At 44.6% G+C, this 25,037-nt stretch overlaps 2 long non-coding RNA genes across 5 annotated transcripts in view; one reads left to right on the forward strand and one right to left on the reverse strand.

Moving 5' to 3' along the window:
- The window catches only part of LOC113627243 (uncharacterized), a 230,310-nt gene that overhangs the window by 154,149 nt on the left and 51,124 nt on the right, over positions 1-25,037 (forward strand). The gene's annotated exons all lie outside the window — the stretch shown is intronic.
- LOC113627241 (uncharacterized) overlaps positions 1-25,037 on the reverse strand; it is a 99,633-nt gene that overhangs the window by 6,479 nt on the left and 68,117 nt on the right. Inside the window, exon 5 of one of the 4 annotated variants that reach the window (XR_003435479.1) lies at positions 16,451-19,885. The exons of the other annotated variants lie outside the window; for them this stretch is intronic. This is a non-coding gene — a long non-coding RNA (uncharacterized LOC113627241). Of the gene's footprint in view, positions 1-16,450; positions 19,886-25,037 lie in introns of those variants that run through there. 4 annotated transcript variants of the gene reach the window in all.

A 25,037-nucleotide genomic window follows, 5' to 3' on the forward strand; every position in this document is an offset into this window, starting at 1 on the left:
GGAAGGTCCCACATGCCGTGGAGCGGCTGGGCCCGTGAGCCATGGCTGCTGAGCCTGCACGTCCGGAGCCTGTGCTCCGCAACAGCAGAGGCCACAGCAGTGAGAGACCTGCGTACCGCAAAAAGAAAAAAAAAGACAAAAAAGAAACAACTGTGAACAAATAAACCAGGAAAAACCTTATTTTGATGTTTAAAAATATTAATTTTCTAACTAAAATACTTCAGCTGATTCCAAATGCAACATGCTTGTGCTGCATAAAGGGGCAGATGGAATTTAAAGCATGCTGAGACTCTTGTTATAGGGAGAATATACATGCTGATTGTCCTTAAAATTGTCCTGAATAATCCATGTTCAAGTACGTTTATCAAAAGTGTAAAGTAATAATTATAAAAATAGACCTAGAGTACGGTCCCTAAGCCACTAAATATTCAGGTCAGGAGAAGCAGGGCAGAAGAATCTCAATCAATTCAAGAGAAGTCAGAGAAGAAACAAAGAATAAGGAAATAACCAGAAAGAGCAGCAAACAGAGACTGAATTAACTCATTCACAGCACTGTAATTACTAATATACACTTGGACACTTACGTCCAATTCTATGAACGAGTTAATGTCACTTGCTAAAAGACAGTAATTCTCAGATTGAGAGATAAAACCCAATCATTCTCTATGCCATGTGCCACAGGGACACTAAATCACAGTCATAAAAGAATGTTCATGATGAAGGGATGTAAATATTTCCACAGATTATAGAGTGCATTTAGGGCAGGGGCCAGGAGGAGGACCAGATACAGAGGATGGAGGCTCTTCAGGAAGTGTAAGAAACTTGAAATCGATCCTGAAGGGAAATGAGCAATAAGGGAAAGAATGTAGTGACTTAATGAGATTTACATTGGAGAAAGATTACTAGGGCGGTAGGGAAAGTTTAGGGGGCAGGTCAAGCTTGGGGGTGGGGCACATGCAGGAGATATTCAAGGAATTCATGCATGAAGTGATAAGGAGCTGAGCTGTGTCATAGAGGTCGGGGCGGAGAAAAGATGGTATTATTGATTATAAGAAGATAGACTCAGTAAGACTTGGAGATGAGGGGGAGGAGAATTGCAAGATGGTGCACAGGTTCCTGAAGTGCAAGGCTGGGTGGCCTCTTCACCAGTATGGGAGCACAGAGGGAAGAAGATATGGGGAGGGAGATGATGAACTTACGCCTTGGTGCACTGGGGTGTTCAGTGATAACTGATTCTCAGGATAGAGATTTTGGTTGGATATGCAAATCTTGGAGTCACTGTCTGACTGGGGGAAGGAGTCATCATTCATTCATAACCAGAGCTTGTGCTACAGAACCAGACTTGCTCATAAGAGGCAATATTGTTTAGATCCATCGTGTGAAAAGCTGGAACTCTGACATGAGTCCTGACTCTCTCCTTTTACATTCGGTAGAGAGAACAATGAATGAAAATAATCATGTCTTCCTAAATCCCATTAGGAAAGTTGAAGGTTTGACTAAGCAAAGATCAGTGCCTTCCCCCATCTCTGTCACTGAATTCTCGTGCCTGTGCAGTCATGGGAATGGTGTAGGTGAGAAGGGGAATGGGATTGTTCTTGATGCCTTCTGGCATTAAATGAAGCACTGATAGCAAAACATTTAGGAAAATTAAGAAGGCCCTTGTTGCTCTCTGAAGAAAAGCAGCCCCTTGGGTGAAATGGTTGCTAATTTTTCTTGGATCTAATCATTAGTTGAATGTGATAATTGACTTAACAGATTACAAATGACAAGCCTTTTTCAGAGCTTTCCCCAGAAAAAAAACCCACTCCCCACTCTCCACCCTCCACATACAAAATGAAAAGACCTACAGTGGAAGGAGGGGTGCATCACGGTGTAGTCTGCTTGGAAATTCCCAAGACCACTGATTGGGGTAAGAACCTCCCAGATGTTGAGAAGCTTCAGCTGAAAAGGTGGAAGAGTTTCCTAGATTCCTCCTCTTCCTCGTGCTCAAGAGAACTTCTGGGAAACACCTATTTTTGTGTGGCTCAGCAGACTCCAAATCTAGTTACTTCCCAGATCAAACTGTATTCCCCAACCTGTCAGGAGGAAGTTTAGATGGAACCCAGTAACCCTGTTTTCAGTCCTTGGAATTTGCTATATTTTCCTGAAAGTTTAAATTGTTCATTGGAATGGCTTCCCAAAGGAGCTGAAGTTTGAGCCACAACTTGAAGGAGGGAGGCATGTTCCGAGAGTAGAACGGCATCAGGTTAGTCTTTTTTCAGAGAGAACGGCGCTAACTAACGCTCCTCTGTGCTTCCACGGCACTATGCAAATACTTCCATTGTAATTCTGGGATCTGTTTTGGATTTATTTGTAATACTTATAATACTATTCTTTATTATTAAGTTTATACTTTGAAAATTAAAATATGCTCCTGAAAGAAGTCAGGATTTGGAATCTCCTGGGTAGAGTTAAACAATCTATTCAAATAACCAGTTAATGAGTATGGATGTTAAGGATGGATGCAGTTGCCAATGGTTATAACTAACTGCAGCTGAGGAAGGAGGAAGGGGGGAAGACCCAGTCAGTAGAGTGGTGGCCCTAATTCTGTCTCTACGTTATTTGAGGGGAAAAAAAAAAAGTTTTCCCAACCCAATGGATTCCAGTGTTTGGAGAGCTCGCGGGATGTGTTGCCATGAGAGCCTTCGCATGAGGAATATAGACTCCCTAGAAAGATCTGAAGCCCAGTGCAGAGTGGCTGACGAGGAGAAGGATGGGGCTAACGTCTGCTGAGCTTTCATTCTGTGCTAGTTACTACTCTGAGCACTTTATATGCATAGGACAGGACTGACCTTTTATGTCCAAGGGAAGAGGAACAATTACTATCCCTTTGACAGGTGAGGAAACTGAGACTTACAGAGGTTCACTAGCATGCTTAAGTAGAAGGAAAAAGGGTCCCTTACCTACGGTCTATGAGTCCCATTTCAAAATTCTATTTGAGCAAAGAACAGTTGCAGTTCAGAGCTTTTTCTAAGCTTTTTTCCTAATAGCCCATCAGACCAAGGGGTCTGAATTGAGAACTGGGAACCACGTTTAAGAGCTGAGGTGGGTAGGGGGTGGGCATCAGCATAGCAGTGAGTCTAAGAGCACGAACTGTCTGGGTCGAATGGGCAGGTGCCCTGGAGAAATACTGAGGCCAGAGGCCAGCAGCATAGCTCTGTTTACAGAACTCTTAGCAGGCTGTTTCTAGAAAGTTGTAAAGTCCATTGAAAGGTCCTGGAATGGAACGGAAACTTAGGAACAAGTAAAGCACACTTTTTAGAGGGAGGGTGCTGCATTTCATATTTCAGGAAGGCAGTTGTGGACTAGAGTAGGGGCTTTGGAGGAAGCAAGAAAAGTGTGTTATGTGACGGACTAAACGTTACCTTTAATCAGGAAGATTCAGCCTTGAATCCAACTTAACTTTTTACTAGCTGCTTGACCTGCTTGACCTATCCTCGCTGGACCTCTCTTTGTTCATTTTTACAATGGGGGCCATAATACAGACATTACATGGTTGTAGGGAGAATTCTGGGGGATAATGTAGATAAAATGTACGCACCATTTTCCTCCCTCCTTAACCTCCCCCCTCCTGGACACAGTCACCTTGGTGGCTGACAGAGCATAAAAGAAGGAGTAGGGTGCATACTCCAGTGGAGCCACGAGAACTCAGGAACATACGACTGACACCCTCAGCTCCTCCCAGGACTGTCTGGGAGGGAAAGGGCAGGATGGTGGGACTTGTGCAATTGTAACTTGGTGCACAACCAGCAGAAATCCTTTTTTAAGGAGTTACTGTGGACTTACTATCCAGTAGGCTGACCTGACCTGGTACACCCAGGTTCTGTTTGAACAAAATACAAGGAACCGTGCTAAACACTTACTCATTAAACACTTAAGCCCCCTCGACTGGGAAAGGATGTTGCACCTTGAGACCAGGCTCTGGGAAAAAGGAGTGACCATCTGTTGGCCCTTTCCTGGGTCAGAGCCCAGCCTTGCTGAGTGTCTCACAGCTGCTGCCTCTGGGAGAAGCAATTTGTCAACTTTATACCTTTCTGCTTTATGGTCTGATGACTTAATAGGATTCGACCTTCCCTGTATTCCATTTCAGTTGGATCAGACACTGCATTTCAGATTAAAATGTGGGCTCTGGCACAGGTGATGACGAATTGGTGAGGTGTGTGGACACGTGCCCATAGGAGGGCTCTAGCTTCAGAAGTGAGCTGATTTGAAGTGAGCTTTTGAAGAGGAGAAGGACTTGGGCAAGCAGGCATTGGACTGGGGGAGGGTTAGTCTGAGGGGAGGCAGGGACATGGGCAAAGGTGCAGGGGTTTGGCATCATGCCATGTGTAGGGAACAAAGAGTGGTCCATGGTGTCTCGGGCTGGAGTATTCCAGGGAGACCTGGCCTGGTGATGAGCATGTAGCCAATAGTAAGAGCTAAGGCTTCCTGGGAGATTGCTACGGGCCACTGTTTTAAGCACTTTATATGTATAATATCTATGTTTATATCTATATCTGTCTACATCTGGACACTGATTTGAAAGGAAATAAATTATACTTATTAAATCTTCACATCCCTATGTTACTATGATTCCCATTTTATGGTTGATGAAACTGAGGCCAGGAGAACAAAATGTGTGAGTAACTTGTAGGATCACTTGCAGCTTGGTCAGCAGGATGGGTTTCAAAGGGGAGAGACGGTGAGGAGGAGAGGAAGGAAGGTTGAAGTCTCCCAGAACTGACTCCCCTGAACGGGGTCCACTGGAATTCAGTTTCCAGGCGGAGTCCACGTGTGCAATGCACAGCCTCTCTAGAGGTTGGGAGCACCCCCCGTCCCCATGTCAGCTCCGCTCCCTCCTGCGTCCTTCTCGTGGACTTTGTGGGCACAGCAGTCTCTGAGTCATGTGCTCTTGTGCATCTCCTGCTGTGGTCACATGGTCGATGTCTTTTGGTTCTTCTCTAAATGAAGGCATCACTGAGACCCAGCTCAGGAGGGATCATCGTGGAGTGTGAGTAAAGGCAGGAAGGAGGTGGTTGGGGACCAGTGTCCTGTGATGAACCAGGAGGCTGACCATCTGCCCACCATGTCCAGAAAGGCATCCTACGAGTTGACTTCAAAAGGGCAGAAGGTCACTTTATCTGGCATTTAGAATAATGGGCACCAGCCAGGGGTTTAGAATCTCCCCTTGACCATTTCAGTAGGTTTTCATCACACCCAAGAGCTACTAAAAGTGAATGAGTTTTTGGTTTAAAAAAAAAATGAGTTTGGTCAACTTTTGGGGCACTAATCCTTCAGAAATAAAATGAAAGTATTTAATTATGAATGTTTATCGTAGCATTGCATGTGTTAAACAAAAAATAAAAATAAATATCCTGGAAACAACTAGAATGCTAGCAATCCATGAATAGGGGAACGATTGGAGAAACTGTGGTGTTTTGGTGCATTTGTACTGTAGTGGATCACAAAGCTACTTCAGTGAATGATAAAGATCAATGTTAATCTGGAAAGATGTCCAGGAAAACACTGTCAATGACATAAAAAGAAGCTGCAAAATAATGTATGAAATATTACGATTATTTTAGTGAAAAGAAAAAAGACGGAAGAAGAAAAAGGAAGCCTGTATATCTTTGTCTCTGTGTCTATAAGCATAGCAAAAGAGAGAAACAGAATGATAAAAATGGTATCGTTTTGGTACCTTAAGGCACTAGTTTTAAGAAAAAATCAATTTTAAATTCTTTGCAAAATTTCTTATTTAACTTCATAAAAAAACATGCATTTATTTTATAATTAAAACCCCCCCAAAAAAGGTCATGAAGAACCTAGGGGTAAGATGGAAATAAAGACACAGACCTACTAGAGAATGGACTTGAGGATACGGGGAGGGGGAAGGGTAAGCTGGGACAAAGTGAGAGAGTGGCATGGACATATATACACTACCAAATGTAAACTAGATAGCTAGTGGGAAGCAACCGCATAGCACAGGGAGATCAGCTCGATGCTTTGTGACCACCTAGAGGGGTGGGATAGGGAGGGTGGGAGGGAGGGAGACGCAAGAGGGAAGAGATATGGGAACATATGTATATGTACAACTGATTCACTTTTTTATAAAGCAGAAACTAACACACCATTGTAAAGCAATTATAGTCCAATAAAGATGTTAAAAAAAAAGAAAAAACAAAACAACCCAATAAGCTAAGCATTGTTCGTGGATGAAATTGAAGAAACAAAAATGGAGTTAAATTACACAGTACATTAAATGCCAGCATATAGGCTTTGTGCTTCATATTACACACAAGAATTTTTAAATACAGTACCATGGAATACTGCTAAAATACTTGTTGATAAAATAATTTTTGGAATTTGCCCAATATATTACACCCATGGAACTTCAATATACTTATCAATTTACTTATCAATATCTTATCAAAAGCACTGAGAAGTCCTGCATTTAAACACATTTTTCAAGTGTATTAACCTAGTTTCCCAGATGTATTTTTCAGAAAATCTCTTTTTGTATTATACTTAGCCTGTGGAACACTCACTAAAACGCTTGAGAATAAAATCCTTGTTTTTATGGCAATGGGAAGCTTCTGGAGGTTTTGAGGCAGAGGAATAATAAGACTTGAGCTGTTTTCAGGGAACTGTATCCCAAGAGCCATGTGCTTGGTAAAGGAGGGATCCAGGGTAAAGAGGACCAGTTGGGAGGATGTTCCAGCTATTCGGGGAAGAGGAGACAGTGGTCTGAAAGAGGACGAAACTGTGGAGGTGGACAGTAAGGACAGCTGGGACTTGTCAGGATGATGTCACCAGGGCTTGGTGAAGAGGGGACGTGGAAAGGTTGAGGGAAAGAACGCAGAGAGCTTATATGTTTGCCTGCGGGGTGTCTGGTGCTGGTCTGAAATGGGGGATGAGAGGAGGGGCAGTCTGGGGGTCCAGGAGGAAGGTGATCCTGAGTTGCCTTTGAGGAGCTGGAAGAAACGTCCAACAAGCAGTTGGATGTACAAACAGCAAACTCCAACTCTTCTGAAACCACACAAATCGATCACTTGTCAGGAAGGAGGATGTTGGCCTTATTGAGCTAAATTTTCACCTGATCAACCCTGAGGCCATAGAACTGAGGTCCCTTCTACAGGAGGCAGGCCCCCAGCAGGAGATTGTGTTCCTTAGAAAACTGGATCTTGCTAAGCAAGACTTTTACAGCACAGGGGAACGCCTTCTTGCCTTTTTTTCTGAGGTTCATTCTCTTGTGCCTGGAATGCCGAGAGGACAGACCTCAGGCTGTGGGCTCCTGGGTGGTGTGATTTCATGGAGGCCAACCTACTGCTAGAATGGAGATGCCCCAGAGTCCAGAGGTCAAGTCGAATCTGCTAAGTCGAGTGATCTGATTTTCAACTTTGACACGATCCTCCGAGTGGATTTCCCTTTTGTTTTGCCTAGGTCTTTAATCAGCCTGAGTTGGAGGTTCCAGCTCTTGTTTCAGTCGTGGCACAAAGAATTTAGGGCAGGGTCCTGTGCCCATACTGGGGATAGCAAGTTTACAGGGGAAACAGCGCCCCCAGAGGCCAGTGTAGACTTGGCAGCAGGAGGTGGTGAGAAGTCTCTTGAGGGTGATTAGCAAGGGATGGGTTTCACGCTGGGAGGTCCAATCACTCCTCCCCACTTGGACATTCTTCCTCTTTTCAACCTTGAAAGGAGGCTTTCCATGCAAAGACCTAAGACATAGTGATGAAATGGTTCTGTTCCTCCAGTCATTAACCATCTTTGGGTCACAATGACTGACATTTCTAGGTGATGAAAAAAGAACCTAAGGGGTTTTCCCCATTCTGTTCATAAAATCCACCAAAATGCCTTTGTCTCCCCTATTTTGTGAGAGAAACTGTCTGTATCTGGAGGATGGATTGGTGAGGTTTCAAGTTCTCCTTCACACCACGTGTAGAACTATTTTGTGTCAGGCAGAAAGGTCGCTGTCACACTATTAACACAAAAAGGGTCAACCCTTCTGGACATGCCTCATACACCCTCTGTCTCTGCATAGAGATACAGACCTGTGTCTGTATCTGCTACACAGGATGGCAGGAAACCCCAATAAGCACCTCCGAGCTGTGGTCTGTTGGGAAGTGGCTTTGTTTCAGAGCAACATCAATGGGATTGATTTGAAGATAGGCTATCAGGTTGCCAGCAGGCCCTGGGCTTAGGATCAGAAGGAACTGACTAAGATCTTGAGACTTCCTGGTAATTCTGACTCCAAATCCAGTTAGGATCTGCCCAGAGCTTTGTATTTTATTTTTCTCTCCTATGAAAAACACACTGTGGATTATGTAGTTCATTGGAAGCGTATTGCCCTGAGTAACCCCTGAGAGCATCTCCTCCCTGGCTCTCAATTTCAGCAAGGGAATTATTTCTGAGAATGGGAACCGGTTTTGGTCTCAGATCATGCAGGTTGTTTGGGGGCAGAGCCAGGCATCCTGACTTCCTGGTGAGCGTTAGTCATGACATGTGTCTTCCCCGGTTGAACATAAAGACAATGGTTGAATGTTTACCAAGTGCTGGGCGCCATGCTTTGTCCTGGAGAAACAAAGATAGGAATTAAGTGTTCTTTGCTGGAGATACCGACAGTGCACTAGAGGAGCCTCATATGGTGAGGCAATCGTAAATCCCATGAAGAAAGGGGTTTAATTTCTTTGATCCATTGCTGTATCCCCAGGGCTGGACACAGCGCCTGGTACAAAGCAGGTGATGCATATATAGCTGTTGTATGAATGATGGTTGGAGGCTTGTACAAGGTGCTGTGTTCTCATCACTTTTGAAAGTGATTCATTCTGCTAACAAAGTCACAGGGGTTCAGAGAAGGTGCAGGAGAGAGGGTTGTTGGTGAGATACATTTTAGAGGTTGAGAAGAAGCTCACAAGGAAACATAGATAGGAAGAGATTCTAGGTAGAGGAAAGAACACCAGGAGTGTAGCCTTAATTTCATGTTAAGGTCCTGGGATGGGGGCAGTCTCAGCCCTCTGTGTGGTCAGAGCCCAGCTGTGGGTGGACTAGAACAGCAGGGAGAAGAGACCGGGGGCCTGATCACAAAAAGTCTCTCAGCCTTTGCAAAGGAGAGTTTATTTTTTGGCAGTAGCCAACTAGAAGGAGACTTCTTGCTCTTGGTAACCACTTCTGACCAGCAGAGCGGGGTAAAATGATTTTTTTTTTTTTTGCTGGTGACTATAACATTTGCTTTCTCTGAGAAATGTTCCAGATGAGATCTGCAAACAAGTGAAGACCAAAATGTCTCATCGCTCTTGTGGCAGATGTACGACACTCTGGTGCTTCTGGTCCAAGCTGGTCCCTTGGAAACCAAACAGTCCCTACAGTCCTGTAGTGTTTGCAGGAGTCTTAGCTAGCTCACTCCCATTAAACGCCAGATTTCAGGGAAGGGCTGGGGGAGAGCTGTGAGATGTGGTACAAATGATCTTTGCAGTAAGTGCAGGGGAAGAGTGTGTAACAGATGGGAAAGGGAGGCAGATAGTCTTAAAAAGCGAAGTAGCTTTGTTTGGGTGGCCTTGAATGGGGGCTGGGGAGACACCAGTTTTAGAATTAGATGGGCTTGGACGCTTAGGACTTAGGGGATTGGGGTTTTTGCTTAACCTCTGTGAGCCTCGGTTTTCTCATCTGAAAATTGTGGATAGTAGAATTATCATGCAGGGTTGTAAAAATGAGATGAGGGACTTCCCTGGTGGCGCAGTGGTTAAGAATCTGCGAGCCAATGCAGGCGACACAGGTTCGAGCCCTGGTCCGGGTAGATCCCACATGCTGTGGAGCAACTAAGCCTGTGCGCCACAACTACTGAGCCTGCGCTCTAGAGCCTGCGTGCCTAGAGCCCGTGCTCTGCAGCAAGAGAAGCCACCGCAATGAGAAGCCCGTGCACCGCAACGAAGAGTAGCCCCCGCTCACCACAACTAGAGAAAGTCTGTGTGTGGCAATGAAGACCCAATGCAGCCAATAAATAAATTTATGAAAACAAATTAAAATGAGATGAGATGCTAGTTAGTATTGCTCTCTGCCTCTTTTCTCTCCTTCGTCCAACAATGGAGGTTGACCCTGCGGGGCATTCAAATAGGGAGAACTGGTATTCCTGGCTTTTAAAGGAGCTGATCGCTATGGTGGGATGTAATTGACCTTAGCATGTGGTGGACAACAGCCAGGATGTGAGAAAGGTCCAGATGCAGGGCAGCGGGTGCTCAGGGCAGGGTATGGACCTTCCCACTAGTGCAGAGGAAGAGTAGGGTAGCCCAGAAGACCTTGAGGCCTAGGATGGGTGCTAAGAATTTTGCCATTTGGGAGCTGAAAATAAAAATGGGGAGAGAGTTTTTGAGCAAAGGGTATTTAGGTTTGATTGTAGTGTAAGGTACGTTGGGGCTGGGGTGGGCTGCGAAAGAGAAGAGGAGCAATAGGCTTTCAAACTTTAAATACATTAGGGGAAATTTTGGAGACCATAGCGTCCTGAGATAAGGCATATGGACTTTATTTGAGGTTCAAAAAATCCCAGCCAAGAAGAGAAAAGCAGGAAAGGAGATCCTCCCAAACGCTTCCTTCTTTTCCTCCCCCAGCTTTGGGAGTTAATATCTTGGTGTCTATGGGTTAGGTCCTCAACAGAAGATGCCTGTAAGATCCTCAGTGCTGGGTCTTCTCTGGATGAAGAGGGTAGACTGTGGGGAAGGGAGTGTGGACAGCATCATTCTTTCCTCCATCACTTTCTCCTTTATGATGATGCAAAGCCATCCTCCCAGGTCCTGAAGGTAGTTTCTCTTGTGCCCCATCCTGGGGGTCTGACCTGTGTTGTTGATCAGATCTTGCTCTCCAGAAGCCTGGGCCAGATGCCCAGTGGAAATCCAGTGATATTTAATTTAAAAGCCAAAATACTACTTGGTAAAGTTTGCTAAGTTGTATTTCAGCTCTTCTTTAGACCAAAGCCCCTTCCAGTGAGGATGGGGGTTCTGAGAATTTAAAATACCTCTCTGATAACTTTCTTTACAGTGGGGGCATGTAAACAGTGGGACACCATTCTTCCTGGATGGAAAAGTGTCAGATGGAAGTCCAAAGGTCCTGTTACAGATAGGGAAAGCAAGGGTCAAATAAGTCCCATTTGTTTATTTTTGCTTTTATTTCTATTGCCTTTGGAGTCAGACCTAAGAAAACATTGGTATGATTTATGTCAGAGAATGTTTTGCCTATGTTCTCTTCTAGGAGTTTTATGGTGTCTTGTCTTATATTTAAGTCTTTAAGCCATTTTGACTTTATTTTTGGCACGGTGTGAGCGTGTGTTCTAACTGCATTGATTTACATGCAGTTGTCCAATACCACTTGCTTAAGAGATTGTCTTTTCCCCATTGTATATTCTTGCCCCTTTTGTTGAAGATTAATGGTCCATAGGTGTGTAGGTTTATTTCTGGCCACTGTATTCTGTTCCATTGATCCGTTTGTCTGTTTTTGTGCCAATACCATGCTGTTTTGATTACTGTAGCTTTGTAGTATTGTCTGAAGTCTGGGAGGGTTATGTGCCCTGCTTCCCCCCCCCCCCTTCAGGATTGCTTTGGCAACTCTGGGTCTTTTATGGTTCCATATAAATTTTAGGATTATTTGTTCTAGTTCTATAAAAAATGTCATGGGTAATTTTATAGGGATTGCATTAAATCTGTAGATTGCTTTGGGTAGTATGGCCATTTCAACACTATTAATTCTTCCAATCCAAGAGCATGGGATATCTTTACAGTTCTTTGAATCATCTTCAGTTTCCCTTATTAATGTTCGGTAGCTCTCTGCATGTAAGTCTTTCACCTCCTTGGTGAGGTTTATTCCTAAATTTTTTTGATGAGAACACCCATCCTTCTCCAGAAAATGGGCATAGAGGGAACCCACCTCAACATAATAAAGGCCATATATGACAAACCCACAGCAAGCATTATACTCAATGGTGAAAAACTGAAAGCATTTCCAGTAAGATCAGGAAAAAGACAAGGATGTCCACTCTTGCCACTCTTATTCAACATAGTTTTGGAAGTCCTAGCCACAGCAATCACAGAAGAAAAAGAAATAAAAGGAATACAAATTGGAAAAGAAGAAGTAGAACTGTCACCGTTTGCAGATGACATGATACTATACGTAGAAAATCCTAAAGATGCCACCAGAAAACTACTAGAACTAATCAATGAATTTGGTAAGGTTGCAGGATACAAAATTAATGCACAGAAGTCTCTGGCATTCCTATACACCAACAACGAAAAATCAGAAAGACAAATTAAGGAAACACTCCCATTTACCACTGCAACAAAAAGAATAAAATACCTAGGAATAAACCTCCCTAAGGAGGTGAAAGACTTGTACTCAAAAAACCATAAAACATTGATGAAGGAAATCAAAGATGACATAAACAGATGGAGAAATATACCATGTTCTTGGATTGGAAGAATCAATATTGTGAAAATGACTATACTACCCAAAGCAATTTACAGATTCAGTGCAATCCCTATCAAACTACCAGTGGCATTCTTCACAGAATTAGAACAAAAAATTTTACAGTTTATATGGCAACACAAAAGACCCAGAATAGCCAAGCGATCCTGAGAAAGAACAACGGAGTTGGAGGAATCAGGCTCCCTGACTTCAAACTATACTACAAAGCTACAGTAATCAAGACAGTATGGTACTGGCACAAAAACAGAAATATAGATAAATGGTACAGGATAGAATGCCCAGAGATAAACCTACGCACATATGGTCACCTCTTTTATGACAAAGGAGGCAAGACCATATAATGGAGAAAAGACAACCTCTTTAGTGGTGCTGGGAAAACTGGACAGCTACATGTAAAAGAATGAAATTAGAACACTACCTAACACCATATACAAAAATAAACTCCAAATGGATTAAAGACCTAAATGTAAGATCAGACACTACAAAACTCTTAGAGGAAAACATAGGAAAAACACTCTTTGACATAAACCACAGCAAGACCTTTTTTGACCCACCTCCTAAAGTAATGAAAATAAAAACAAAAATAAATAAATGGGGCTTAATTAAACTTAAAAGCTTTTGCACAGCAAAGGAATCCATAAACAAGACAAAAAGACAACCCTCAGAATGGGAGAAAATATTTGCAAATGAAACAACAAAGGATTAATCTCCAAAATATACAGACAGCTCATGGAGCTCAATATCAAAAAAACAAACAATCCAATTAAAAAATGGGCAGAAGACCTAAATAGACTTTTCACCAAAGAAGACATACAGATGGCCAAGAGGCACATGAAAAGATGCTCAGAGAAATGCAGATCAAAACTACAATGAGGTATCACCTCATGCCAGTCAGAATGGCCATTAACAAAATATCTAGAAACAATAAATGCTGGAAAGGAGGTGGTGAAAAGGGAACTCTCCTGCGATGTTGGTGGGAATGTAAATTGATACAACCACTATGGAAAACAGTATGGAGGTTCCTCAAAAAACTAAAAATAGAACTACCATATGACTTGGCAGTCCCACTACTGGGCATATACCCTGAGAAAACCATAATTCAAAAAGAGACATGTACCACAATGTTCATTGCAACAGTATTTACAATAGCCAGGACAGGGAACCAACCTAAATGTCCATCGACAGATGAATGGACAAAGAAGATGTGGCACATATATGCAATGGAATATTACTCAGCCATAAGAAGAAATGAAATTGAGTTGTTTGCAGTGAGGTGGATGGACCTAGAGCCTGTCATACAGAGTGAAGTAAGTCAGAAAGAGAAAAACAAATACTGTATGCTAACACATATGTATGGAATCTAAAAAAAAAAAAAAAATGGTACTGATGAACCTACTTGCAAGGCAGGAATGAAGATGTAGATATAGAGAATGGACTTGAGGACATGGGGTGGGAGGGGGAAGCTGGGGTGAAGTGAGAGTAGCATCAACATTTATACACTGGCGAATGTAAAATAGGTAGTGGGAAGCAGCAGTATAGCACAGGGAGATCAGCTCAGTGCTTTGCAATGACCTAGACGGGTGGGATAGGGAGGCTGGGAGGGAGGCTCAAGAGGGAGGGGATATGGGGACATATGTATCCCTATGGCTGATTCACTTTGGTGTACAACAGAAACTAACACAGTATTGTGAAGCAATTATACTCCAGTAAAGATTTGAAAAAAGGGATTGTTTGTTTACATTCCCTTTCTGATATGTCTTTGTTAGTGTAAAGAAATGCAACTGATTTCTGTACGTTAATCTTGTATCCTGCTACCTTGCTGAATTCATTTATCAGTTCTAGTAGTTTTTGTGTGGAGTCCTTAGGGTTTTCTATATAATCTGCATATAGTAACAATTTTACCTCTTTCCTTCCAATTTGGGTACCTTTTCTTTTTCTTGTCTGATTGCTGTGGCTAGGACTTCCAATACCATGTTGAGGAGAAACGGTGAGAGTAGGCATCCTTGTCTTGTTCCAGATTTTAGTGGGAAGGCTTTCATCTTTACACTGTTGAGTATTACATTGGCTGTGGGTTTGTCATAAATAGCTTTTATTATGTTGAGATATGTTCCCTCTACCCACTTTTGTGTTTTTATCATAAATGGATGTTGAATTTTATCAAATGCTTTTTCTGCATCTATTGAGATGATCATGTTATTTTTATCTTTTCTTTTGTTGATGTGGTATATCACATTGATTGATTTGCATATGTTGAACCATCCTGTGACCCTGGGATGAATGCCCATGTCCTTATTGAAGTGCCTAGTTTGTTCCTCTGTAGGACTGATCATAACTTAAAATCAATTATTCATTTATTTTCCAATACCTTCCTGATCCATGGGGCTGTAAGCCCTACTATGCCAGACAATGTAACTGTCTTATTTACTGATGTGTGAACCCTGCACCCAACATGTGCTGGACATAGAGAAGGTGCTGAGTACATGTTATGGAATGAATGAACGTGTGCATGAATAAATGTGTGAAGGAAAGTACAGACCCCTCCTTTCCATGTGGTTCCTGGTGATCCCAGCATTGAAGCCATTCCTGATAACACATTATACCACTAACAGTGGTACTCTGAGCAGAACCCAGGGCACTGTGCCCCTGAGGAGACAGTGACTATTTCCAAAATTAGAGAAAGCTGTCCATAAAAAGTTCATTTTGATCTGGTTTTGGAGGATGAGGAGGTTCCCCCCGTCCCAAGACTCTGTAGGGCAGAGGATTTCAGGCAAAAGGAGTAAACAATATGCCAGATTAGATAGATCCTTTTTTTGTATGAGTGTGTCCCATGCAGTATCTGGGATATACTTATCCCAGAACATATTTGTTGTTTAACTGAAATTCGTATTTTACTGGGCATTTGTATTCTATCTTGTAATTCTACATATATTCTAGTATGGACCAGCAATACCACAGCATGCTTGGGCTTAGGGAAAGGTGAGGGGCACATGTAACTCAGAGTGTCCTGGGGAGCATGGGATGTCAAGCACAAAGGCTCAAGGGCATTGCTGTGTGAAAGTACAGTAAGTCACCTACATACAAACCTTCAAGTTGCAAACTTTCAAAGATGCAGACGTGCGTTTGCATGTCCAATCATGTAAGTTAGTTCATGTGTCTGATGTACATTGTCACGTGTGTGCATCCTCTACAAGTGGTTGTGCTCTTGTGTTCTTTACTGTACAGAACTGCATAGAGTACAGTAGTACAGTATCTTTATTTCAAGCCCAGGGTGTCCAGAAGCAAGCATAAAAGAAGCGGTGATGTAGGTGGTACTACTGTACTTTTCAAGGTACTGTACTGTAAGATTAAAAATGTTTTCTTCATTTGTTTGCATTTATTTTTTATGTATTTTTTTGTGAGAAGTATTATAAACCTACTACAGTACAGTACTATATAGCTGATTGTGTTAGTTGGGTACCTAGGCTAACTCTGTTGGACTTACAAACAAACTGGACTTCCAGTTGCACTCTTGGAACAGAACTTGTTCGTATTTAGGGGACTTACTGTATCTAAATGTTGGGCCAAGGAGCATGGCTTTCATTCTATGAGCGATGGTTTATAGACAAGAGAATAGCCAGGGATTTCCCTGGTGGTGCAGTGGTTAAGAATACACCTGCCAATGCAGGGGACACGGGTTCGATCCCTGGTCCAGGAAGCTCCCACGGAGCCGCGGAGCAACTAAGCCCGTGCACCACAACTACTGAGCCTGTGCTCTGGAGTCCGTGAGCCACAGCTACTGAGCCCGCATGCCGCAACTACTAAAGCCCATGCTCCCTAAAGCCCGTGCCACAACTACTGAGCCCACGTACCTAGAGCCTGTCTCCTCGACATGAGAAGCCACCACAGTGAGAAGCCAGCCCGGGCACCACAACAAAGAGTAGCCCCCACTCGCCACAACTAGAGAAAGCCCGCATGCAGCAACGGAGACCCGTTGCAGCCAAATAAATAAAATTTATTTAAAAAAAAAAAAGAGAATAGCCGGATCAGATCTGGTCAAACCTCTGAGCACCAACCCCACCTTCTTCCACCACAGAGACGTTCTCCCAGCTCCACTGGAGCTGGTGATACACTTTCCATAGTAGAATAGGAATGTGGCTTGCCTTTGGTCTGACTATACTATTATTTGTGGGAATTGATCGGAATTCCAAGTCTGTGTGAGCTGGGTAAGTTGCTCCCCCTCACTGGGTGTTGGCCATCCCATCTCTGAAATGAAAGGCTTGACCAGATGTCTTTAAGGCCGCTCTGAGTTTAAACAACATGGAGGTCTTATTTTGAGACCCTAGGACACATTGTAGTACAATACCCAGAGCACAGTTTCGAGGCAGAGTCTTCGGTGTCCACTCCCGATGACCTGCCTGTGCGACGTCCCCCCTTCTTCCTTAGACAGTGTCTTAGGATGGGCTCCCTAGCAGCAGAGCCTGAGGCAGGGATGCTTCCTGTGCACGTGACTTATGGAAGGAGTGTATTAAGGAAGAGGAAACTGAGAGAAGTAAAAATAGGGTAAAGGAAAATAAGCTAAGAAAGGATGTTTTGTTTTTAGCTGGAGACCTGTTTTTAGCCTGATCTCACAAGGAGCTCTGGAGAGTTATGGCCCCATCGTAAAGTAAGGGGCCTGGGCTTCTATACTCTCACATGAGTCATTCATTGGCTATGCAATGCCCCTGTGGGGGGCACAGCCTGGGAATCGCCTCTCAGTCCACTGTGGTCATGTGGCTCCCATCAGTCGAGGGCAATTCACCTGAGAGGGTTGCAGCTGCGAGCCATCAGCAACCGGCATTCACAGCACTTGGGAGATGGGTGCCCCCACCTGGAAAAGAGGATCTAGGCAGAATAACTAAAGGTGTTCACTTCAGGTAGGTAGTTCTCAGAGCACTTAAGAAAAGATGTGTCATTGGAAGTGTGAGTAAATAAGAGCCTAAGCAGACCCTGCATAATACGTTAGAAAACAAAGACTCTAACGTATTATGTAAACACTTTCAAGGCACGTCTTTTTGTCTGGGACTCACATTCTGTATCTATGAAATGGGAACAGTGGGTCACATTTTCTCTAAGGAGTCTATCATTGCTCCAGTATTTGCAGTCTCTGGAGTTCATCTGCCTTAGTTCAAACTCTAGCTCTTCCACGAACGTGTCTGTGTTTGCCCAGAGGAATGTTCTTTGGATTTCAGTAGTCACTGATTACAAAAACATATTCCATCAGGTTGAGCCTCATCTGTAAGATGGGAGCAATGATAACAGCACAGACCCTGTATGGTTAGTATAAAGATGAATGGGAAAATGTATATAAAGTGCTGAACCTGCATCTTCTTCCTCTCCCTAGTATCAGTCATGCACACCTTAGTAAGAAATTTAGAACATGTTGTCCTGGGGAATTTCTTAACAAGCTCCATTTTTCTGATTGAGGAATGAAGGCATGTTTTCTTATCATTTAACAATTAATAAGAAAAGAAATTTAAGGAGAGGTATCTGCAGCCAGGCTGGGTATTTAGGAATAGGGTTCAAGGTCTTGCCTGGGCTTATGAAATCTACTACAAGGCAGTCACCGTTTTTCTAACCCTTGTGCTTTCTGTGCATATTCAGATAGTGTCATGGGAGGCTTAAGGAAGTGGGACAGACCTGGACGAACCTTGTTCTCAGCATATTGCCTTAGGAAAACCACACACAGATGGGCTTGTTCTGATTTGAGGAAACAGAAGGAAAATAATTCATGGTTTCAAAACTCGACATTTTTTATCTTCCCACCAGATCTGTCATGTGTACTATATTTGCTGCACTTCTTGGCCTCACTTTCTCAAGCTTTCTCAAGCTCAAGATTCAGGAATTATACTTGACGTTTCCTCCTAATATGGTCACGAGAGACAAAGAGGAAGGCTGTGTGTGGTGGGGAAAGAAACGTAGGCTTTGGAGATGTCCAGACCAAGGTCCGAATACTGGCTTCAGTATTGCGTCATCATGGGATCTTGTTTACATCTCCTCTCTCTGAGCCCAACTCCCCCCATCTGTAAAATGGGAATAATCCCTGGTTCCCAGGGATGACACAGAGGACCAAGGGGGAGTCACCTCTACACAGTGCTCAGTCAGGCTGCGTGCACGGTGGGTCACCCTGCATCCTGATAAGAACTTATTTAAATAGCTCTCAAGAAGTTGTTCTCATCCCTAAGAGAACTGTTCAAGCGTCTTACAGCTGTCCATGTTAGAGGCAGCATTCCAGCAAGCATGCCTCACTCTGAAGGAGGGTCCTTACCACTGTCCTGTTCGGCCTCCCCCGTTAGCTCCCTCTCTCCTCACAAGCCTGGCAGCCGCACAGCCATGGTCCCTGTGTCTCAGGAACTGACCTCCTGTGGGGAGACCTCCCAATGGACAAGGTGGAGGTGATCTCGGAAATTGCTCACATAGAGTGAACCTGACCCCTCTTAGCACTGTCGGATCAGTAGTTCTAACAGTGATGAGGATGAGGGCCCAGAAGCTCTATGAGTGACACAACCTGGCAGGGAGGATGACATGCCACGTGATAGACGTGGGTGCCAAAGCAGGGAGGTGGAGCCGATTTGGACCCACACCTGTGCATCGTGGGGAGGCCTGTGGGAGCCTCCACAGAGGCTGGCAGGTGAGGGAGGCCGAGTTGGGATCAGGACCTGGGGAGCCCATCTAATGGTACAATTGGGTGTCAGGTTGGGGTCCCAGGTAGGAATAAATCCCGCTGTCCCGGGGGGGGAGATTGGCTACCTCTAAACTGGCATCCACACACAGGGTAGGCTCAGCATCAGGGGGTTTGTGTTGGCATCAGCATGGCTTCAGGCACACATTGGCATTATTGCCCCATCGTGGTCCCTTTACCCTCTGAGCCTGGACCAGCACAGAACCTAGAGTATCGGGGTGCAGGGTATCGTCCTGCCGTCCTGGGGGAGCTGGGGTTGGCAAAGTTCTGTGTTGTCAGAGCCTACTTCTGGGCTCCAGGTTGCCCAGTGCAGCTGGAGGGTTCAACAGAGAAGGCATGAGTGCGGGGGGCCCCAGTAGTAGGAGGAGGAAGCTCACTCCAGGTGCTCTGGGCTCTGGCCTTGAGGAAATGACCCACTAGGTGACTCATGGCAGGTGGACTCCGTAGGCTCCACGTCCCCACTTCCTGGACCATCTGTATTTCCATCAGAAAGGCTGGGGGTGACTCAGCTGCTCAGTTTGTGATTTTATCTCATTTCCTTCGGAACCCCGGCAGGTCCACCCTCAGCTGTACATCAGCACGCTCGCTCACTCTCCCAAAGCCTTCCCGGTGCAGAAGAGGAGGCTGGGTTCCCTTCCGTCCCATCGTTGTCCCACTCTCCTGTCGCCATCTTCCCCGCATCTGGAAGGGAACGATCTGGCCTTCATCCTGGTGGCATGAAACACACACACACACCACGCCCCATTCTCCCACCTCCTCTTCAGCCTTCCCATGTCACACTGCCTGCATCTACCCCCGGGGATGGCGACTGTGACCCAAAACTGTCAGCTCACTCTTTCACGCTCACTTACAGCACATTACAGACATATTGTGCAAAGAGCTTCCATTTACAGAAGCATCAGTGTGCAGTTTTTGGGCTGTGAAGGACAAGTGCACTCCTGTCTTTTACTGACCAGAAAAGGAGGGCTACACGTCTCCCCCAGCCTGAGAGTGGGCTGGGGGCTGAGGCCCAAGAGGTGCAGGCCCCTCCCGTGACTGCAGGGGCGGGTGGTAGGGTCTTCCTGCTCAGCACCCCTGCTGGTCATCCACGCCCCGTGCCCACCCGGCCCCAGGGCACTCTGAGGCTGCAGAGGAGTCTCCATCTCTTGGTCCACATGCCCCCACGATTGTTCTTTCTGAGCCCTTAGAGCTCCTTTAAAATTGGAACAAAGGATATCCTCCCACCCTGGGTAGTTCCCCTTGAAAGTATGCCCTGCACCCAACCATGCCATCTGGTTGTCTTTCCTGGGCCCATGTGGCTCTGCTTGGGTCTCCAGCCCCCCAGGACCGCCTGCTCAGGGTGTGTGCTGTGAGCATGGCAGGGAGGTATGGTCACATTACATCAGGATACCAGAAGTGGCCCCATGATTCTCTCTTGTGGGACTCTGCCCCCACCCCCAGCACAGCACTGCTGTCTATGGCTGAGCACATCCTGTCCCGAGACTGTTCTGCCTTTTCTCGCTCCCCTTCCCTCTGCATCCACTCTCCTCCAGCCACGGTGAGCATCCTGAAGACTTATTGCTGCTCTGTGGTGCCATGTCTGTGCCCATGCTGTGCTACTCTCCCTGCTGGGGTGCTGTTTCCACTGTCCGTTCCATGAATAATTGCTGCTTGCTTATTTTCAGCACTGACCTCAGGGGTCATCTTTTGGGGAGAGCCTACCCAGGCTCTGCTTCACCTCTGTCCATCTCAGTTTGGGGCCCTCTTCTGTGTCCTATAATACTCCATCTAAAAATCTGTATATCTCTATAGTGGGATGTTGGGATGGCCAGAGCATGGGCCACTGTCTTAGCCTGTCCTGACTACTGTAACAAAGTACCACTGACTGGGTGGCTTACAAACAACAGAAATTTCTTGCTCACAGTTCTAGAGGCTGAGAAGTCCAAGATCAAGGTGCCAGCATGGTTGCCTTCTGGTGAGGGCCCTCTTCCTGGTTTATAACTCATGCCTTCCGCTGTGTATTCATACGGTAGATGGGGCTAGGGTTCTCTCTGGAGCTTCTTTTATAAGGGCACTAATCCCATTCATGTGGGCTCCACCCTCATGACCTAAGCACCTCCCAAAGGCCTCACCTTCTAATACCATCACATTGGGCATTAGGATTTCAACACAGGAATTTTACAGGGACACAAACATTCAGACCATAGCAGCCACTCTAGCTATGCCTGAGCAAAGTCCATAAGCATCACCAGGCCTCAGTTTCCTCATCTGTGAAACAAGCAGAATGACAGCAGATCCTCTGTCACAGGTTAGGGCATGGCCTCGATTAGATGATGCACATGAATGATGGATGGGCTTGGCGTGGTGCCCAGCCTGCAGTAAGCTGGACCACCCCCAGCTGCTCTTTGTAGTGTCTCATATAGTGTTGGTGTGGTTTGTCTTTCAGTGAAGGGGCTGGTGATGCTTGTCCCTAACACTCCAGTGCCCAGTACAGGGCTTAGCAGAAACTAAGTGCTCAGAACAAAGGGAATGGATAAAGAAGGATATAGTAAGGAGATGCATAGGGTATCTAACCATCACTATGAAAATTACAGTCATTGGTTGAAAGCAGTGGGGCAAACAGGTTTGCCTAAAAAGACAAAAATAATAGTGGTATGAATGATAGTTTACGGATCTTTCATTCTTAGTCTGCTTCTTAGACTGATTTACATAATGAGCATGAGTGTGTGAATGTGATTGTGTATGTATTGGGGGAGGGTGGTTTCCTGGCCTCACAGCACCGATTGAAAACCCTTGTTGTCCTGGCAGGCAACAGCCAGGGGACAGATCCCCAAGGGGTGGGTTTATCCCTGGGTCAGTTGCTGAGGAAGCCTGAGCATCTGCTGTTATTCTTGTCCAAGTGGCTGTGGACAGGGCAGTTCAGAATGCCTGAACTGCTGCTGGGGTCCCAGGGTGACTCAGACCTGGGGACTGATGATACGTGTTGTCATATTTCTGAATAATTAAAGAGCAGCTTCCATTTGTGGGGACTGACTTTGAAGCCATCACAATGTATTAGTGGTCAAGTAGGCTTCATGTGTGAGAGTTTAAAAGGTGAGAGAGGGATTGCTGGGTCGTATGGTAGTTCTATTTGTAGTTTTTTAAGGAACCTCCATACTGTTCTCCATAGTGGCTGTATCAATTGACATTCCCACCAACAGTGCAAGAGGGTTCCCTTTTCTCCACACCCTCTCCAGCATTTGTTGTTTGTAGATTTTTTGATGATGGCCATTCTGACCGGTGTGAGGTGATACCTCATTGTAGTTTTGATGTGCATTTCTCTAATGATTAGTGATGTTGAGCATCCTTTCATGTGTTGGTTGGCAATCTGTATATCTTCTTGGGAGAAATGGCTATTTAGGTCTTCTGCCCATTTTTGGATTGGGTTGTTTGGGTTTTTTCATATGTATATGTATAGCTGATTCACTTTCTTATAAAGCAGAAACTAACACACCATTGTAAAGCAATTATACTCCAATAAAGATGTTAAAAAAAAAAAAAAAAAGGTGAGAGAGGAAACCCACGGCCAAGAAGTTAAAGTTTAGCACTATAAGTAAGCGTGAGCCGTACATGGTGTCTACATCCCAAGAAACACCGTTTCCTGAAGGCATGCCTTCCAGGCCCCTTTGCATTTGTACACCATTCAGTTTCTTTAGCAAAACTGGCCCAGAATAATCTGTAATGAGGGCTGAGAGAGGTTTGATGTGCCTCTTGAGGCCAGGCATTTTCCTAGCCATGGGAACATTCAGACCAGGGCTTCTTAGAACCGAGGAGGTGACCTCATGAGCAACAAGTCTTTCTCTCTGAGCCTCAAGCTTTTGTTTTTCTGTAAAATGGAACTAAAGGTGTAGGACCTGCCCATCTTATGGGGTTGTGATGATGACGGTCAAATTGGGTGATGCATGTGATGTAAAAAAAAATGAGCATTTGGGCTGATATAAGGAAGTGTCACTTGTATGAAAAGATGTGACTTCATTCCTTTAATTTGTGGGGTCTGCCAGTGTGTGATTCTAGGCATTCCTTTTCCCCTTGTAGCTTGGTGAACAGCAAGAGGTAGGTTTCTGTCTCAGAAAAAGAAACAACAAAAAACCCCGATTATTTACAAGAGCTGGAGTATGCCAACTCCAGAAGCGGACAGGGTGTTTCCTGGGGCCTCTGAAGACTGAACTAGAAATTCTCCCCTTGCTGAACCCAAAGGAGATATGGGCAGGAACCAGAAGTCACTCAGGATTCAGAAATAGTGGCCATTTACAGAGTAGAGCTACTAAGTTACGCCCAGCCAGCTGTCTTTAGAATGTGATTATAGGTGACCCAAAGGAGCAAATCTAGCCCAAACTCAAAGGAATGAATGCTTCTTCATGTCATGACGTGCAGGGCCAAACACCAGCTACCACTGACAGAATTTACATGAAAAATTATAGGGATAGATATTTCCATGCTGGGTGTCTCTGAGTTTGCTCAAATTAATGTTATTTAGCTTTAAACAGTTGCTGATAACGTCAGTAGGTAGGTAGATGAAAGAAAAGGAAGTAAGGGAGGGAAGGAATAGGGGATAGGTAGGTAAATATAGATACAGCTAGAATGAACTAGTTTTTCTCAACTTCCAATCTTTCTTTTGATGAAAGAAATGCTCATACATTGAAAAGACATAGGGAGAGACTCGTGTTCAGAGTTGAGGGGTCTATAATAGAATTCCAGCTATGACAATTCCTTGAAGCCCCCATGTGTGAGCTCACGCCTACTTGTGCACATGGTGTGTCCTATAAAATAAAGGAGTTGGTCCAGATTCATGCATAAAGCCTATCCCAGCTTCAACAGCCTAAGCTCTACTCATAACAGGGAGGTTTAGCTGAGAAATTCTCAATACCTGGGCCAGTGTCATGACATGGCTAATGGGGCAGCCAACGTATATTTTAATTATGGCAAGAAAGCAACTTTTTGATAGAACAGGTGAGCGCAAACATTTGGCAACTTCCTGCATGAGTGCAAATGAAAAGCAATTATATTAGGACTGTTATTTTTTTCAAGAATGACTTCCTTTGTGTGGCAATAGGAGGTTTCAGGAAATTATTCTTTCTGGCACTGCCGGTGTTTAAGCACCAGAATTAACCTGCATTCAGTAATCTAAAGTAACTGTTTTCCAAGTTAATTAAGTGAATGATTCTTGATGTTTGACAATGAAATATAACATGGGAACAGTATGAGGCAGTTTTCCCCTTTAATTTAAAAAAAAGGGTCTTGTCTACTCCATTTCATATTAGAGCCGCCATCATTATCTGTAAGCAGACACAGAGCTGATGAGCTTCTTTGGGTCAGACATTTTTTTTTTCCTATGCATAAAACAATCCAGACTAGCACTTCTCAAATTTTAGTGTTCATTAGAATAATCTGAAGATCTTTTTTAAATGCAGAGTAGGACACAGTAGTTTGAGATGGGACCTACCGGAGATCCTGCATTTCTATCAGTCTCTCAGGTAAACCTTATGATGTTGCTAACCCATGAACCCCACTTTCAGATCTCTGTATCTATGACATATCTTCTTATCTATATATGGGGGGAGGGAAAAGAGCGAAGGCAGGAGAGAATGAACCAAGTTGTTCTAAGATGCTGGGGCTGTGATGGGCTATTCTTACCCATTAGCCAGGACCCCTTGCCCTGTGCATTAACTAAGCTGGGGAGCTCGCAGGGTGAATTGAGCTGTCAACCACAGCTGTGGCTGAAATCAGATGCGGGTCAGAGGGATGTTACTCTGGGCGCCAAAAGCATCCGCTGTATTAGGACAAGGAGGAGAGTGAGAAGAAGATTATGTCTGGCACCCAGAGCGGCCAGACATGAATGTTA

The sequence above is a fragment of the Aethalodelphis obliquidens genome, unplaced genomic scaffold (assembly GCF_003676395.1).
Source record: "Aethalodelphis obliquidens isolate GAN/ISIS:26980383/991018 unplaced genomic scaffold, ASM367639v1 scaffold20, whole genome shotgun sequence".
Lineage (NCBI taxonomy): Eukaryota > Metazoa > Chordata > Mammalia > Artiodactyla > Delphinidae > Aethalodelphis > Aethalodelphis obliquidens.